Here is a 6,417-nt window from a genome sequence, read left to right on the forward strand (position 1 = left end):
CTCCCCACCCTCTCAGAACCCCTCCCACAGATCCCCTCACTGACCAGTGCCCCCACCACCACAACTGCACAGACCCCCACACTTCCCAGCGCCCACACACACAGATCTCCTCCACTGACAGCCCCCCAACACACAGATCTCCCCACCCCCAGTGCCCGCACCCCCAGACCCACTAGAGACCTACTCTCCCACACCTAACCCCAGCCACAGTAGCCGGCCCTGATGGGAGGTGACTGTGTCTCCCAGGCTGAGATGGCAGCGCAGCCAGAGCTAGTCCTGGGGCAGGAGAACTCCGGCCCCTTGGGAGTGGTGGAAGCAGCCAGGCTGGAGCAGGGCAGAGCCTACCCGGGCCAGGCTCCTCAGGACCCAGCTGAGCCTCCCCCTCCCCACTGTCCCCTGTGAGTGGCTGAGACTGGCCCAGCCTCTGCACCAGTCCCAGGTGGCTCTTCCCCTGGGGAGGCAGGTGGGACCCCACAGGTCCCAGGCAGTGGAGACAGCTCAGAGCTGGAGCAGTGCTGGGGAGCGGGGCAGATCCCTGAGACGTGACTCCCGAGATCCCACCCAGCCCACTCACACCCATCGGCCCCGCGGCCAGCAGCCCTGCTGAGCCCGCATGGTGGCCCCAGCTGCTGGGTGAGGCCCTCTACAGCAGTGGCATAGCCAGGTTCTAACACCAGGGGAGCAAACACGTAAAACGAGGCACCACCCAACATATCAAATTACTAATTACATACTTTTAAATTTGTTATACATATTTATTTTGTACTTAAAATAAAAACCCAAGAATGATCCAGCCACAGAAGGATTTGCACAGCCAGCATTTTGCAGGAGAACTTTAGATTATACTTAGATATACTTTTGATTCTAGAAACTAAACGACAGAATACAGTAGCTTATAATTGTCACAGGTTTAAAAAAAATACCGGCCATTTTTTCCAGTTACTAATTTCATTTTAAAATCAATCAATTAAATGCACTTTATTTATAATAGATCATAATACTAAAGTCACCAAAAAGGCATAACAAATACAAGTTTTATGAGAATTGGTGAGCAAAGATCTCATAGCTCTTCAGGGTTGGACAAAGCAGTAATTTCCCTTAAAGTAGCTTTATTCATGGGTTTTTTAAAAAACAGAAGACATCTCTATGACACAGGTTGGCAGTCTAACATTTTTGAAACACTGAGTACTGAAAGTTAGACTATTTAACCAATTTAAGCTGTACATACACACACACACCCCTTCCTGCTTTCCTATCACCAGTTCTGTTACTACAGGAATGAAATCTAGACATCCTTTAAAAAGGACAGTTACCTGTTCTGTAACTGGTGTTCTTTGAGATGTGTTGCTCCCGGTCTAGTCCACAGTAGGTGTGCGTGCGCGCCACGCGCACCGGTGCGGAAGTTTTGGAGCACTGCTGCGACCCTGGAGTGGCGCCTCTATGGCACTATAAGGAGCTGCGCACTCCCCACCCTCAGTTCCTTCTTGGCAGACAACTCCGACAGAGGAAGGAGGCTGGGATGTGGATGAGACAAGAGCAACACGTCTCGAAGGACGCCAGTTCTGGAACAGGTAACTGTCCTTTCTTCTTCAGTGACTGCTCCTGTGTATTCCACAGTAGGTGACTCCAAGCTATACCTGATGGAGGTGGGTAGGAGTTTAAGGGTTATCAGGACGGGTACCACCCTACCAAACCCGGCGTCATCCTGTGCTTGGGAGGCGATCGCATAGTGCGAGGAAAAAGTGTGGACAGATGACCACGTGGCAGCCCTACATATGTCCTGGATAGGGACGTGGGTGACATAGGCGGCCGACGAGGCTTGCGCTCTCGTAGAATGCGCCTTCACTATAGGCGGTGGGGTAACCCCTGCCAAGTCGTAACACGTGCGTATGCACAAGGTGATCCAGCAGGAAATGCGCTGGATGGAAACTGGTTGCCCCCTAATCCGCTTGGCTGATGCAAGGAATAGTTGCAAGGACTTCCTGAACAGCCTGGTTCGGTACAGGTAGAAGGCCAGCACATTAGCCAGGAGGAAGCAGATCGTGAGTGTTTTCGACCACAAATCCCATCCCTCCCAATTTGCAACCATCCCTGGACCAGTGTCAAGTGCACAACTGTCCCCGGACCAATGAAAGGGGCCACTCTGGTTATCACCTTGAGGTCAGGGGTGTGCTCTGTACCCCCAAACCTTACCTCCCTTTTCATGTATTCATACACAGAAAAGTGAAAGAGCATGCCTCAATCTTCCAAAAGATCAGGGTTCGGCAACCTTTCAGAAGTGCTGTGCCGAGTTTTCATTTAGTCTCTCTGATTTAAGGTTTCACATGCCAGTAATACATTTTAATATTTTTAGGTCTCTTTCTATAAATCTATAATATATAACTAAACTATTGTTGTATATAAAGTAAATAAGGTTTTTAAAATGCTTAAAAAGCTTCATTTAAAATTAAATTAACATGCAGAACCCCCCATAACCCTGCAATAGGTCAATTTGTCACATGAGCCAGGAGGAAGCAGAATGTGAGTGTTTTCGACCACACACCCTGTCCCTCCTGATTCGCAACCCCATGGACCAGGCAGCAGCAAGTCCTGAGCAGGAGCACAGATGGTTACGTTGCGCAGCATAAGCTGCACCTGGTTGCAAAATGGGAGCGTTGCACAATGTGTCATCACACCTGTGGCAGATCCTGGCTGCAGCTGAGAACAGCAGCTCCTCGGGCGGCTCCAGCGCTGCTGGCAGCACGTGGTCACCAGGGATCAGCTGCTCCACCCGGGCTCCACATCACAATATGCTAGAGCCCCACCCCCAGGAGCTGCCCCGCCCCCGGGCTGTGCCAGAGCCCCGCCCCCAGGAGCTGCCCCGCCCCTGGCCGGTGCCAGAGCCCCGCCCCCAGGAGCTGCCCCGCACCCGGGCTGTTGCAAAGTCCCGCCCCCAGGAGCGGCCCCGCCCTGGCCTGTGCCAGAGCCCCGCCCCTGGAGCTGCCCCCACCCCAGGCTGTGCCATGGCCCCGCCCCAGGAGCTGCCCCGCCCTGGGCTGTGCCAGAGCCCTGCCCACAGGAGCTGCCTGTGTTGCATCTCTGCGAGTTGTTCTCCTGCCTCCTTCCCAGCACTCTCTGCTCCCAGCTGCTCCCTTCCTGTGTCTGCAAACACCCCCCACCCGGGCGGGCTGCAGCGCTCGCTGGGGCTGGCTCCAGCCACTGAAGTTCCCTCCATCTCTGCTCACCTGGGGAAGGGGAGGGACAGAAGTGAGAGATGGGCCCAGGGTGTGAAAGCAGAATTAGGGGTGGGAAAGGACTGTTTGGAAAGGTGGGTTTTTGCGGGGTGATCCCAGGGTCGGCCTTCCCTTAGGCGACCCTAGGCGGTTGCCTAGGGTGGCAGGATTCGGGGGGTGGCATTTTGTGCGCTCCCCACGGGATACCTGGGAGCTTCCGGTTCCGCTCCCATTGCACCACCAAAGATGGACCCTCCACCAACATGCCGCGGAAACAGCAGCAGGCCATTGAGCAGCTCAATGACTGCGCTGTCACCTGCAGCATTTCGGCGGAGAGTCCTTCTTCGGCAGCGCAATGGGAGTGGAACCGGAAGCTCCTGTGCGCTCCGTGGGTAGCGCACAAAATACCGTCCCCTAAATTTTGCTTAGGGCACCAGAAACCCTGTCGCTGCTCCTGGGTGATCCAGATGGAGTCAGAAGCAGTTGGGCAGCAGAGGCTCAGGGAAATTGAGGAACCCCTGGGTGTCAGTGTTGGCCAGGGATTGTACAGCACCTAGTGCAATATGGGGTCCCGATCTCAGTCATGGTCTGTGCAGCCCCTGGGAGCCCTGATGTCTGTTTCCTGATCACAGGCAGTGGGGATGGAGAGAGGGAAACCTCAGCATCTGAAGGGTTAATGCAGCCCTGTGTGCAGCCCCTGCTAGGGTGACCAGACAGCAAATGTGAACAATCGGGACAGGGAGTGGGGGTAATAGGAGCCGATATAAGAAAAGGCCCCAAAATCAGGACATCCGGTCACGCTAGTCCCTGCTGCGCTCACGAGGGGTTGAGAGTTGTAGTAATAACAGCAGCAAAGAGTCCTGTGGCACCTTATAGACTAACAGACGTATTGGAGCAGGAGCTTTCGTGGGTGAATCCCCACTTCGTCAGATGCACCAATAGTCCCATATGGGCTAGTGGGCAGGATTCCTGGTTTTCACCCAGGGGACCTGGGTTCAACTTCCGCTGTGGGAACCGTGCAGAGCTTTTGCCCAGAGTGGAGACAGGAAATGAAAGGAACAGGGAGGGATCCTGCCAGCAGGGGGGTTGGACAGTGTGGGGAGGGGATCCCAGAAGTGGGGGTGGGGCAGAGGTCTGGGGGGAGACCAGGGAAGGATCCCAGCAGTGTGGGAAGTTGAGAGCACAGGCCTGGCCTGGGGCGTGGGGCGAGTGAATGTGTCCCTCTAAACCCACCAACTGCAGACTAGGCAGGACTGGAAGAATTACGTATTTGTGGGTAAATGTCAATTTCTGTGTAAATACACAACCCAATGGCAAAATATTTCCATTGATAATCATCAAAATTGGCAGATGGGCAAAGTAAGAAACATGCTGCTTGAGAACTTACCCTGTTGTAGGAGCAGCAGTGATCTGTGTGCTCCGTATCACCTGTATGCCCAGAAGGTCTGTTACACTCCCCCTCCCCCGCCCCGTCTCCTCTCCCTCTCTGAATGCCTGTGAAGTGGCTTCCCCCACCCGCAATGCTTGTGGGATGAAGGGGCTGGTTGAACAGCTGGCAGAGCAGAAGAGCTCCTAGATAGACAAGGTGTCTGGGACTCTCATTAGGCAGCGATCACACACCCAGAGCAGGGACACTGCCCAAGGTGGAGTGTGACCCACCAGATGCAGCCAAGTCATCTCTAGTCGCAGGCCATGAGGAGCAGGTCCTTAAAAGGGGAAGGGGCCCTGTGCTCAGGAGTCACTCACAAGCTTGTACCTCCAGTGAATGCCCTTCGCCCCGACCGCCTGGCCAGTGGTTCACCATGTTGCATTTCATTGTGCCTCAGGAAGACTTACCTTCATCGCACCGTCCATCGCGGCATTGTGGGACACTTACTTTGCACAGAATCCTGACATCTCCAGTGCTGAGCCTGTCCTGGGAGCGTGAGTGTGTGACCCCCCCCAATGTCTTCTTTTGAGCTTAGCTGTTAGTATAATAAACATGCTGCTTTCTGCCAAACTCTGGGGGGTGGGGTCATTAGTCCTCCCTAAGCTTACTATCTGGCCCAATTTTGGGTAACAGAAGCAACATTGCTGGATCTGTCATTGTACCAAATGGGGAGATGGTTGTCTATAAAGGAGAGTGAAGACTAAATGCATCCGATGAGGATGGGATTCGAACCCATGCATGCAGAGCACAATGGATTAGCAGTCCATCACCTTAACCACTCGGCCACCTCATCTGAGTTGTCAAAAAGTGGACAGGAGGAGAAATCTAAGGCCAGCAGAGATAGGGCTACTAAGGAGTTTTTAAATAATAAGCATAAGCAGGGGCTGAATGAGCTCTCCCCTCACATCTAGTGAGGAGCTGGGGGAAGACTTCAGGAACAGGCCGTGTTTGCATAGACACCCCTACTCTGCCTAGCTATGCAGCATGCTGGGGCCGCTTCCCCAAAATGACCAGTTTGGGATGGTGGTGGGTTACAAATCACTTTAGGATTGAGTGCAATGAAATGTTATTCTCCTTCCTGTACGAGTGAAGGGCAGCAGAACGTACCTAGGCCGTCCTGACGGAGGGGTGGGTGGGGGAGGAATCGCTTTCATTGGACTGCAGAGAAGTGATTGAGGACGTCACCCTAACCCAGTGGGCCCCAAACATTTCACACTGCGCCCTCGTATCCATGGCTGTGGCCCCTCGGAAGCCGCGGTCGAGAACCGGGGCTGGGAGTGGGGCCGTTGTTTGCTGGGGAGAGGGGAGTGGACAGCGGTAAGGGGGTCGAGGCCGGGCTGGGAGCCAGGGGCCCAGGCTGAGGGTGGGGTTGAGGAAGAGCTGGGACAGAGTGGGGCTGAGTGTTGCTCCCTCCCTACCCTCTATGGGGGCTGGCTCAGGCCCTGAGGTGCCCCCATCAATCTTCCTCTGTGTCCCCCTAGGAGTCATGCCCCACATTTTGGGGACCACTGACCCCTACTCGCTAAGCAGGGGCTAGTGATGCCAAAGCCCAGGGAAAGGGAGAACAAGTGCGGGGGCCCCAGCACCGGAACCCTGCCCCCGCCCCCCACTTCTGTGTGTGGCTCCGCCCCCTTCCACACCTTCCTCCCACAGCCCCACCCACTGTCACCTCTGTGCCACCCCTTCCCCCACTGGCCCCACCCTGTCACTCCTTTACCCGGCCCCGCTGCGGCCCCGAGACCAGAGAAGCTCTGTGCCCTGCTGCAGCCCCCGGGC

General features: G+C 55.0%; 1 non-coding gene across 1 annotated transcript; it reads right to left on the bottom strand.

Annotated features, from left to right (window-relative positions):
• Nucleotides 1–5,352: 5,352 nt before the first annotated feature.
• On the bottom strand, nt 5,353–5,434 carry TRNAS-GCU. Its single transcript has one exon. It is a non-coding gene; the product is annotated as a tRNA-Ser (tRNA).
• Nucleotides 5,435–6,417: the final 983 nt, after the last annotated feature.

The sequence above is a fragment of the Mauremys reevesii genome, unplaced genomic scaffold, assembly GCF_016161935.1.
Source record: "Mauremys reevesii isolate NIE-2019 unplaced genomic scaffold, ASM1616193v1 Contig178, whole genome shotgun sequence".
Taxonomy (NCBI): Eukaryota; Metazoa; Chordata; order Testudines; family Geoemydidae; genus Mauremys; species Mauremys reevesii.